Genomic DNA, 12,901 nt, shown 5'->3' on the forward strand with positions numbered 1-12,901 from the left:
TACTATAGCTAAGGTGAAAATTTGCTTTTCCACAGTTACCTTCTCTAAAATTTGTGTTCCCTGAAGTTTTTTCCAATATCAGAGGGTCTCACAGGTTACATGTCTACAGCATCTGGGAGTCTACTGGCAGAAGCAGTCCTTGCAACAAATGAAGAGTATCCATGAAGCTACAGTCATATTTTCTCCCTGGTGTAATGAATCATAAATTCATTGCTAAGAGGTCAGAGGAATCTTCTAAGAAATAAGAATTTGAATCCTCCAAGCAGAAATGGCATTAGATGCAAATCTTGCACACCCTGGAAATTATCCTACTGTATCTTCCTTTGCTATGTTTCAAAAGAGTGTTTAGTCCTCTTTTTAAAACCTTTATTTACTTTTATCTGAGCAGAATGACTCTCAACTGAAATAGCCACCCTTTAACATCCCAGAATTAGTTGTTTATATATGAGGATGGAGTATGTATATATGTCTTTTCTTCTCTGTTCCCAGTTGGCTAACTGTTGGCTAGTTGGGTCCCTGTTCAGTGGCATGGCTATTGCAAGCTTTGCTAAAATTTCTCCATGCACTCTATGGAGACATGTTCCTTTGGTTTATTTAGTGGATGCAGACAATAAAGACCAGTCTGAAAAAGTGCTTAGACTGGACACTTAGACTTTTATATTACCTAAGCTGCCATTTAGCCATAATATAGCTTCCTCAGTTCTGGATAGCAGCTTAAAAAAACCCTGCCTAGCACATAGAGGTTCCTTAGATGCTCACTGTTGCTGCCATTGCTGAGCAGGCATCTATTTTCTACTAAGTCATTTAGGATCCAGAGAACAGGTATATCAGAACTTAAAACTTCTATTGGAGAGCCTATTCAGAGTCAAAGAATAATTTAGGGTGGGAGAGACCCCTGGAAGTCATCTAGTCCGACCCCTTTCTCAGAGTAAAGCTAACTTTGAAGTTAGATCAGGTTGCTCGGGGCATTGTCTAGTTGCATTTTGAATATTGGCAAGGGCAGCAATTCTACAAGCTCTCCAGACAGCCTGTTGCAGAGCTATCATTGTGACTTTTTTTCCTTATATCTGGTCAGAATTTTTAATGCCACAACTTGTTCCTCATATATTTTACATCAAGCAAATAACATTCACATCCTTCTGCCTTGGTAATTAGTGCTATTTTCTGCTCCCCTTTGTTCTCCATGAAATTTGCAGTCCTGGATTTGTTATGACCCTGCTTCAGTGAGAAAGACTGGGAATACTTTTCATTCTGGTTATGAGATCAGCTTCAGAGCATATATGTGGTAGGCAGTTGCATAAAGCAACAAACTGCCAGAGGCATGAAAAGCAGCGACAACAACCTATTTAGGCCATTATGCAAACCACTACTTTAGACTAAAATAGTAAACTATATGCCTAAGTCAATAACAGTGCTTGAGATTCAACTACATTTTCAGAGAGGCACATAACAAGAGAGATACCCCTTTCTCTGTTGTTTTTTACAGGCTTTTTTAGCAGCTTACAGGTGCTGCAAATCACATTCAAAACGCCTCCCATTCTTTTCATAAAGGATCTTTAGTCAGCTAACTTTTAGGCATTGAAGAGCTGAGACTCAAGTTACCTAAATCCATTTGCTAAATCTAATCCTAGGCCTACTCCAGTTTTGAGAAGTCGCTTGCCTCTGGACTATGGATGTGTATCAGAAATATGATACATGAAACCAAATGAACTACTTTATGTCTTTTTCAACAGAGCCTTCCACCTGTATCATCATGAGTTGCTGTTTGTTTTGTTCTCTGCTTGCTGAGGTCAATCACACAGTAGGCTTTTCAGGCCAGACTTTTTTTACCATTTGTTTGACAAAATTCATTTTTGTGCAAGGTCATAAAGTCAACCGTGCTAAATAAAGATTACATGTTCCCAGAACACAGGGGAAGGAGAGAGAACAGTATGATTACCCTCACCAAGCGGTGCAAATTTCCTTCTTTTATTATGTCCTTGCTCAATGAATTTTAACACTCCACTTTAATAAGTGTTATTCATAAGTTTATATATATGTTTATAAGTATATATGTGTTTAATAAGAGTTATATATGTTATATATAAGTAATAAGCATTACTTATATATAAATAATGCTTATTACTTATGTATAACTGTAATAAACATGACATATATAACTCTGGTATACAGACCTTACTTTTCTTCTAATTCCCTTGCAAATGTGGTAACTGGAATAGGTGAGGACATGAAAGAAGTTTTAGAAATAATTCAACTTCTGTGCAAAAAGAATTAACAAGGCTGAAAACAGAGTGATCAGACTGCTCAGATTCCAGCTGGGAAATGCTGAATGTTACTGAAGAGCAAGCCTCACAGAGTATACTTATTTATAGCACTTGCTACTTCTGGCATGGGCTCTAAGATGTTGTGACTATGATATTTTGCTGATTTTGTTGTTTTTTTCTCCAAGGAATGTCTGCAGACATGATGATGACTTATTCAATGTTTAAAGTATGTGCCATGGGGAGCATGACCTAGAATCCTCAGACTTTTAGTAGCCATGTTTTTAAAGGTTTTAAAAACTAGGAGACAGAGAGATTAATCCAAGTACAGGATTACTCATGAGTACAGTAAGAAAAGGAAGAAATAGTCTTTCTTAATCTTAAGAGGTGATATTTCATAATTTCATAAATAGCAGTGACTTCACATTTCCTTTCCTTGCACTTCTAGGAACCTCCTTGACAAACAAGGTAGGTAATAATAATACTTAGCTCTTATAGAATAATTTTTATGAGTAGATCTTAAGACATTTTTTAAAGGAGATGAGTGTCATTCCCCTTATTTAAAAATATATCATTCACATTTTTATTTCTGAGTTGCACTGAAGGAAAACTCTTTCCAAAAAGCACATTACATCACGTGTATCATATTCTTTTGTATTCAGACCTCTTTGTTCTCAGATAAATTCTCAATGAAAACTTAAGAGGAGTGGTGTGACAGACATTAAGAAATCCTGTAATATTCAGACTGCTGTACTAATGTTTTAAGTTATAACATTATATATTTTAAAATAATATTAGTGATTGGAATCTTGCAACAACAGATTTTTTTTCGTGCAGAAACAAAGTCAATTGGAGACAATCAGATGAAAACATCTAACACTGAAATAATGTCAAACTATACATTTTTTTAATGTTGTATTCCCTCCCCTCTCCCAAGAAAAGGGGCAAAAGCTTACGTTACCTAAATCAAAAGTCCTGCCTTCACAGTTCATCCAAGAACCAATAGGATTACACTCCACCCAACCCTGACTGACCCTGGACAGGATATGAAATACCTTAGAACTACTAAGGATTTCACATGGCAGAGAGAAGACCACAAGACAGCTGAGCTCTGGTGCACAGTACAGGCACAGAAGATGCTTATCATTGTAAAGCTGTGTTGTATGAGAATCAGATTAATTAATAATGTTTTTCCTTAGGAGAGCAGGCTGGCTACTGGGTACTTTTAGATCTCCTGAGGCAAGAACAATGAATTTGGAAGTGTGCAGATTAAAAGCCTCTATCTGGAAGTCATACCCACTTGAGGACCAAGAGAGATGACAACCAGAGAAGCTCTGAGGGCAATTAAGGAAGCCATCAGAGGCCAGACAGGTAATTGAGGAACTGTGATCAGAAATACGGTCACTTCTGTTCTACTTTGTCATATTAGCAAAGATATTGGGAAGACAGATAAAAGATAGAACATCATCAGTGGAGTACTTGACTGAGAAAATACATTTCCAACAAATTTTCCAGGTTTGCGGGATTAAACATTCTTTCCACCTAAATGACTTGTCAGCTGGCAAGATTGTCTTGAAGAAAGGCTCCTAAGCAATTTGTTCACACAAACAATTCTATCCACACAGATAAGAGAGGATTCTTCACACCTATGCGGCACTGACAGAAGAAATCTGGATCAGCTGTGTCCCAAATGATAACTATTGTAAGATCACAGGCCTACAGTCAGCAAAGAGAGTGAACAGGATTAAGGGACTATGATCAGTTGAGGTAACATCATATTATAGGTCCTGACTCATCTTTTAATTATTTTTTCTCCCCTTACAAAGATTAGCTCTAATTGCTTTTTTTTTCCTGACAATTAGGCAGTGCAAAACCTCAATTTCATAAGTCCCAGGGAACATCCATTCAGCTTCTCCTTTATCGTGTGTTTGACAAATTAACCCTTCTGATATCACCCAGCATATAATGCTAATCAAATGCTATTAAGGTTATCATACAAGTAAGTATCATAAAACAAAGCATGTACGGTGTAACATCAATAAATAATTTCAACAATTTTAAAGATCCAACTTAAGTGACTTTGTAATGTAGGCTGTAATCACAAAGAATGTTATGCTGCTTATTCGCAAAATGAAGAGAAAATTAATATAGGTCTAGAGCCAGAAAAGAATTATTATTTTTTAATTCTTTCCTCATCTAGATGATGTATGGAATACCTATATTGTGAGAATACTCTTCAATAATAGGTAACAAATTACAGTTGTCAATTAAATAATTTTAGAAAAGGAAGGGGAAGTTTCCTTAGAGCTAGACGAATCTAAACTTCTACCATGCACTTTTGGGAATATATCTAGTCTGCTGATGTTTCTCATAATTATGAATTATACAAATCCATATATGGAATTATATGTGAATTTAGTTATTCTGGTATTCTTCATTGTTGCTTGAGTCTGTATCTCAACAGAATGATGAGCAGTCTTAGTTGCTTAATTCTCCCTTTCCACTAAAAAAAAGAAAAAAAAAGTGAAAAACAAAATTATTTTCCTCCTTATCCCTCTTTCAGACTCAAAAACATAAATCAAAGGATAGTTATTATGACTTATTTTCATTTAGCTTCTTAGAAGGTAAATTTAGCACCTCAAATTCATGAACTCCTAACAATGATTTTAATTGTTTCAACTAAAGTCTTTTCATATGCTTATCTATAAAATTTGTAAAAAATAATGGAAAAAAGAATCTATTAATAAAAAGACCTTGCAGTTGCACATGGAGGTACGAAACGAAAAATGTACATAGAACATATCACTTTTTCCCAAAGACTACATCAAGTACCTGCATATATATATATACATACACATATATGAAATTCTATATGTAATATCCTATTCCCTTTCCAAAGAGCAAAAATATTTTTAATGATTTACCTGTGCCCGACAGCTTTGAATATTCATATTGACTGCATTATATAATGACAATGGTTAGCAGAGAAATGCATGCATAGTTGTATTTTGTTTTTAATAGATAGGTTGTGACAATGCAGAAAAAAAATACTCTTTACTTGTACTTTTAAATTACATTAATATATGTTTAATTTTATTTGTCTGAAATGTATAATTTGGTTTTGCATGGCTTATCTTAAATTTATTAATACATGATTTTTTCTGTCAAAGAGCAGCCTGTGCTTTACATTATGGATGGTTTTAATTTAAATCATAACATTTCATATACCTTTAAAAATAATACTTTCACATGCTAATGTGGAAAAAAATCTAATTTCAGTTTTAATTCATTGTTATGTACACTATAACTGAATAAAAAATGAAAACATTTGAGTAAAATGAATGAAATTGAGTACAAAATAATCAAAGTAAAAATGCAGTGATACTTCTATTCCTATATATCAATCTAGTACTTTTTTACATTAACGTCTTTTTTTTTCCCTTTAAAATGTGACATGGAACAAACAGAAGGCTAAAATATTATTTCTATTCTAGAGAAAGTTCCTCATTCTGAAGTAATGACAATTGCAGCTTAGCATAATATATATTCACATGACACCCATGAATATTAACACTAAAAAGAAAAAAATGCTTTTTGAAACAAATCTTTTTTTAATTTTAATATTTCATGAAATTCTGAAGAGAAATTTTTATTTTATTGCATTTATTAGCTTACAAATAAAAAGGGCTTGTTTTTTTTCTAAAAAACAAAACCAAAAAAACCCCCCGCCATCTACCCAGCATAACTTCTCAAAATTTACGAGACCGTAGCTGACACTGTTGATGTCATTTAGCTGTTAGTCACCTGTGCAGAAAAGAACATAGGCTGTAGATGACTAGGCAGTTCCAGAAATTCCTTGTCAAATACAATCCATATGCATGCATACTTTCGTTAGTATCTTTCTGAGTATCAGTAACAGAACCTTAGCACTGACCTCCACCTGACAACACAAATGCCAGGCAATGAGTTTATAACAGCAATCTTACCTAAATCTTTACCATCATTTAATTTCATGAAGCTATGTGTGCCTTATGGCTTTACAAATTTAATTACCCCTTTCAGTCTGTTGTGGTCATTACACACTTTGCAACAAACTTAAAAAAAATAAAATTGTATTTCATAATGGTTTAATTTTTATATTATCTTTAATTTATTTTGTCTTCAGAAAGACATGGAGAAAATGTGTAAGCATAACAGGGCTAATACTCTCCTATAGTGTTCAAGTAGCTGACAATAAAACATTTCACTCTTTAGTTTTCCTTGTGTTAAAAGATAGTTCAGAACCGTCGATGCTTCTTGAGTTCATTCTCCCCATCCACATGGACTTTGGGCAAGAGATGGGATGAGAAATAAAAGGGCCACATACTTTTTTATGTCAAAATACTCTGAGATTACTTTGGTTCTTTCAACAGTTACAGGAGATGTTATAAACATTAGGATACAGACCACATCACCTGTCTGTCTGTCTTTTTCCTGATCTGCTTGCCAAATAAGTGAATTACATTTGATTCTTTCATACATGTCTAGTATCGAGGCTACTAGAGACTGATAGAGAAATTCAAGATTTATTTCTTTGATACTGTTGTTTTTCTTAGAACATGGATAATTGTCAGCTGTATATACCTTATACTACATAAAGCACGAAGATCGACATCACAGAACAATGGAGTGAGACTTAAGTTTCATTAATGATTTGTAACATTTACTATGAGATATTAGATAATATTTGTTTTCTCCAGGTTTATTTACTGCAACATGTTTATAATGAATTGATTTTGTGATGAACTTCGAACAGAAAATTATCTGAGACACACCTCACCTATTTGTAATAGGGACAATAACTGTTCTTACAGTGGGAATGATGCTGTGTGACTTCATTAATAATTATGCACATTAAGGTGCTGAGGTATAAGTTACTGCAGAAGTAGAAAACGACATTACTGTTGAGCGCAATCCAATTTATCTACCTCTCTATGCAGAAGTTTTACACGTAGGATTAAACAGCTCATCTTCAACAGTTGCAATGCACAAAGGAGTCACTGGGTAGAGTCCTTATGTCTGTCAAGCAAACGAAGTTCCAGGAAGAGACCAAATAAGCATGGACGATTATGGGACTTTTCTTTAAGTTTTCATGATGTCCTACTAACAAGAAATGTCTGCTGCAGACCTGGTTCACTATGCTTATGGATATTCCTCATTCAGCTGTATCTGTGACAAAAACAAATCTGACAAATTTAGGTTAATTTCCATGGAAGCGTGTGTCCAATTTTACCTGTGAAATACACAGTTAATTCTTCCAGTTTGTGCTATGTTTTCACAACAATATAATGCTCTTCAACAAATTATTTTCTTCAAAAGTATCATGCACAGATACTCTTTGCATGATTTTACTACTGGACATTTGACATGATTGAACACAAATAAGCCCTTTCGTCTGTGCAACAATACAATTGCACTCCACAGCTCTAAGTCTCTGGGCATAACTATGGAAGCTGGAAATCTGAGGAAATAACACCAGCTTAACACACAGAAGTTTCTTGCTAATGATACAATTTCACAGAAGATCGTTTTGACTTTTCTGTGATTTGCTGTGCTGCTTCCAACCAAACTGAGAGAGCATCCGCACTGTGAAATAATTCAGCTTTCCAGCTTGCTCCCAGGTCCTAATCTCCTGATTGTCCACATGTCCATATGGTCATAGCTTCTCTTTTTGGGGAGAGCTCTCCAAAACAAAATGCAAGTGTGTGGTTCTGGGGACAGTTCACTACAGGAGCCCCCTCAATAACCAGTACAGGTGACATTGCACCATATTTAGGTGCCTCTGCTCTACTTAGTTAACATTTAATTAGGAAAATGAAGCTCCTAATCAAATAACAGATCATAGTTTTTATTTTCTTGAAAGGAAGCTTCTTCCTGCCACTTTCCTGGTTATTGGCACCTATCACGTGTTTTAAAATCTGTATTAACTCTGCCCCAAACTTACATTTTTCAAACTAAAAAGCACAAACTGGAGCCATAAGGGCTAAGAGAAAGACAAGAGCTTAATCTAATTTCCTTTAAACAGAAAACAGAAGCAAAAAACAACCAACCTCCCCCAGTAATTACAAGAATTGTGTAAGGCAATTACTACAATGAGAGAAAATAAAAAGGTAAAACAGAGTTTTATTATTTGATTTCTTCTTATTTAATTTGATTTGAATAATTTAAGTTGTAGTTAGCACATACAGACTTTGGCAATTAATGAAATGTTGCAAACAATATTTACTCATAACAATCTGAGTCTATTAAGTAGTTTCTGTCTCCAAGGGTTCCCAAAATGCTGTCCACTAAGTCCTAAATTTTGCCAAAGATTTGGAATGTGGTAGCACAAGCCAGCCATTGATCCCTTCTTTTATTCTTAGAGCGACTATTGCAAAATATGAAAGAGGCTGGTTTGTGATGAATGAAAATATATAACAAATGAACAGCCTTGGTAACCTTGTTCTTCATATAAAAAGCACAATGAGCTCTTATTCTAGAACATATGGAAAGGGAAAAAAATCGTATTTTTTCCTATGATATATGTGGCAGATAAATACTATGAGCATTGTCAGGTTGCTTTTACGCTACTTAGTAACATATTTGGTTAAGTAGCAAGCAGGCATTTTATCTTGCATTGCAAACAAAGAGTATTTGACAGTAAGTAAAAGAAAAGAGATAATTTCTTGGTCACTTATGACTACCCCCAGCAAGTTTTACTACAGCAGGAAGAACAATTATGATATTTAAACATATGTGACATGAGCATACATCCTAAGGCAGTCTGTTTGCAAGCAATCCATGACAGACAAAAGTGCTATGAAATAAACTGGAGTTGACAGAGTCCATAAAACAAGATGTGCATTTGCCTGAAGATGTAAAGTACCAGACAAAGAGCTGTAAGTATTGAATGTCTGAACGTAGGGTACTGTGCCCTGTGGTTTTAAAGGTGCATAGATACATACAGAAAGATTTTACATATTTGAAACAAACAAAGAGGGACTTTCTCTCCTTGGTCAGACTGTGAGTTATATGGCTAGTATAAGGTCAAGAAAGAGAAGACATTAAAAAACAAAAGCAAAGCAAAAAAACCCCTTCCAAAGTGTATCATCAGGCAACATGGCCTTGTTTAGAGAATGCAGGCAGCCTGGCTTCCAGTTAAAGAAAATTTCAATCATTTAGAAGTGACTAACCTGGCCAATCTGAGACATCTGTAAGTGGCCTACTTTTCAAAAGGCATCCTTAAACATTTCCTGAAAATCAGACCCTAAAACTATTGTGAAACACACTGTGTTATGAAAAGCTGCTCATTTTTTTCTTTACTTTTTTTTTTTCCTCAGTTTGATTTCTGTACAGCTGGAAGAGAGCCCCACTGTAAGTGTCTGTACTGGCCTAGAGCCTTCTCACAGAGAATTTTTAGGAAGATAAATACATGGTAATATCATAGGCAGCAGGGCGGGGGGAATGATTATAGTCAGCTTTCAAAAGTAATTTTGCTTTAGGGTTCTTTCTGAGCTGATCTCTGCAGCTGTACAGAATCCTCCTAAGATAAACAGTGACTTTTGGATTTGTTCTTTTGCAGTAGGAAAAGGAAGGAATCCCAGCTGGAGCTCTGCCATAAAAACATGAAGAGCAATTTGGTATTTAAATCAGGATTAAGTTCTGAGTTGGCTCTAATAATGGAAGCTCTGGATAGCCTTGATGAGCAGAACTATGCAAATCAGTGTTTACTCTTACAAGTGTTTCTACCTGTTGGTTGCTGGCATAGCTGGAAGGAAAATCATTATTTAAACAGATGGTTAAATAGCAAACTGGACACAGAGTAGGAGTCCTGACACAATCCTGGAAACAGGGAATACTGAAGATCAGCCTGGCATTTTATGGATGAAGTATTAAGACAAGGCATAATATAAGCTGAGAAGACTATACTATAGCTGCCATCATAATTTCTTGGTATAGAGAAGAAGCCCTACTTATTCACATAATGTTTAATTCAATGTTATTGCTCTTATTGCCTTTCAAGACTCATGTAGTTTAAATATAATTGCCTTATAATGGATGCATACTCTCCTAATAAGTACCAGTGACATATTTGCAGTTGCTCCTTTGATATAGTCTTTCAAGAGTTCTGCTGAGCAAGTGATACTGGTCTAGGACATCCTCTCTCACACTGATATACATTACTGAAGTGATTAAGACACATTCCATCTGTAAGGCCCATATACATCCTGTACCTGGAATGAACACACAATGAAGGATTCATCTCCATTCTCTATCCTGTGGTATGGTATCACCATCGCTATTAAAAAAACACATTCTCTTTATTAACTCTGCAAATAGGATTGGTCAGGTATCCTTTATCTGGATTTATACTGGCCTGCCTGGATCTTGCTTGTTTAGCTGGTAAATGATCAGGTAAGTATTATCTGGCTCTGTTTTTGAAGAACTGTGCTAGCAGAATTTATCTGTGGAAGTGGCTCAGTGGAGAAAAGGACAGAAATTTTGAACAGCCTTTCTCAGGAAAACCAATGGATAGGCCCATCTACAGGAATAGTTCTTTTGTTGGGGGAATGGATGGATTTGTTTGGAACACGTATAACTGGGGAACTGATGGCTCTTATACTGAAGGAGGATTTGTTTTGCTTGGCAGACTATCCAAGCATCATTTTTCTTCATTGCTTCATTCCCTACTCTAAAATGATATTCACATCATGCCAGTTCTGCTCCTTCCCTGCCAAAAAAGCACCCAACCAAACTCTCAAGGAGGATAATAAAATTTATTGGAGTAAAATGAATTTAATTAAAAAGACTATTTTCCTTGTAAGTAACTTGTTCTTACCAAAATATAGAATAATTTTATAAATAGCACTATATTGCTACAGATTTTCTTATTTTCTGATTTCACAAAAAGCTAGCAAAGGCTTCAGAGTTCACAGAATCACAGAATGGTTGAGGTTGGAAGGGACCGCTGGAGATCATCTAGTCCAACACCCCTGATCAAGCAGGGTCACCTACAGCACATTGCACAGGTTGCGTCCAGGTGGGTTTTGAATATCTCCAGAGAAGGAGACTCCACAACCTCTCTGGGCAACCTGTTCCAGTGCTCTGTCAACCTCACAGTGAAGAAGTATTTCCTCATGTTCAGATGGAATTGTCTGTGTTTCAGTTTGTGCCCGTTGCCTCGTGTCCTGTCACTGGGCACCACTGAAAAGAGTCTGGCTCCATCCTCTCAACACCCTCCCTTCAGATATTTGTACACATTGATAAGATCTCCCCTCAGTCTTCTCTTCTCCAGGCTAAACAGGCCCAGCTCTCTCAGCCTCTCCTCATAAGGGAGATGCTCCAGTCCCCTAATCATCTTTGTAGCCCTTCGCTGGACTTGCTCCAGTAGTGCCACATCCCTCTTGTACTGGGGAGCCCAGAACTGGACGCAGTACTCCAGAGGTGGCCTCAGCAGGGCTGAGTAGAGGGGGAGAATCACCTCCCTTGATCTGCTGGCAACACGCTCCCTGATGCACCCCAGGATACCATTGGCCTTCTTGGCCACAAGGGCACATTGCTGCCTCGTGCTTAACTTTGTGTCCACCAGCACTCCCAGGTCCTTCTCCGCAGAGCTGCTTTCCAGCAGGTCAACCCCCAACCTGTCCTGGTGCATGGGGTTATTCCTCCCTAGGTGCAGGACCCTGCACTTGCCTTTGTTGAACTTTATGAGGTTCCTCTCTGCCCACCTCTCCAGCCTGGCCAGGTCTCTCTGAATGGCAGCACAGCCCTCTGGCGTATCAGCCACTCCTCCCAGTTTTGTATCGTCGGCAAACTTGCTGAGGGTGCACTCTGTCCCTTCATCCAGGTCATTGATGAAGAAGTTGAACAAGACTGGACCCAGGACTGACCCCTGGGGGACACCGCTAGCTACAGGCCTCCAACTAGACTCTGTGCCACTGATCACAACTCTCTGAGCTCTGCCATTCAGCCAGTTCTCAATCCACCTCACTGTCCACTCATCCAGCCCACACTTCCTGAGCTTGTCTATGAGGATGTTATGGGAGACAGTGTCAAAAGCCTTGCTGAAGTCAAGGAAGACAACATCCACTGCTCTCCCCTCATCTCCCCAGACAGTCATTCCATCCTAGAAGGCTATCAGGTTGGTTAGGCATGATTTCCCCTTGGTGAAGCCATGCTAACTGCTCCCGATCACCTTCTTTTCCTCCACATGCTTGGAGATGGCCTCCAGGATGAGCTGCTCCATCACCTTTCCAGGGATGGAGGTGAGGCTGACTGGCCTGTAGTTCCCTGGGTCCTCCTTCTTGCCCTTTTTGAAGACTGCGGTGACACTGGCTTTCTTCCAGTCCTCAGGCACCTCTCCTGTTCTCCATGACCTTTCAAAGATGAGGCAGAGTGGCTTAGCAATGACATCCGCCAGCTCCCTCAGCACTCGTGGGTGCATCCCACCAGGTCCCATGGATTTGTGGGTGTCAAGTTTGCCTAAATGATCTCTAACACGATCCACCTCGACCAAGGGAAAGTCTTCCTTCCTCCAGACTTTCTCTCTTGCCTCCAGGATCTGGGGTTCCTGAGGGCTGGCCTGAGCAGTAAAGACTGAAGCAAAGAAGGCATTCAGTAAC

This window comes from Apteryx mantelli, chromosome 2 (assembly GCF_036417845.1).
Source record: "Apteryx mantelli isolate bAptMan1 chromosome 2, bAptMan1.hap1, whole genome shotgun sequence".
NCBI classification, from domain to species: Eukaryota; Metazoa; Chordata; class Aves; order Apterygiformes; family Apterygidae; genus Apteryx; species Apteryx mantelli.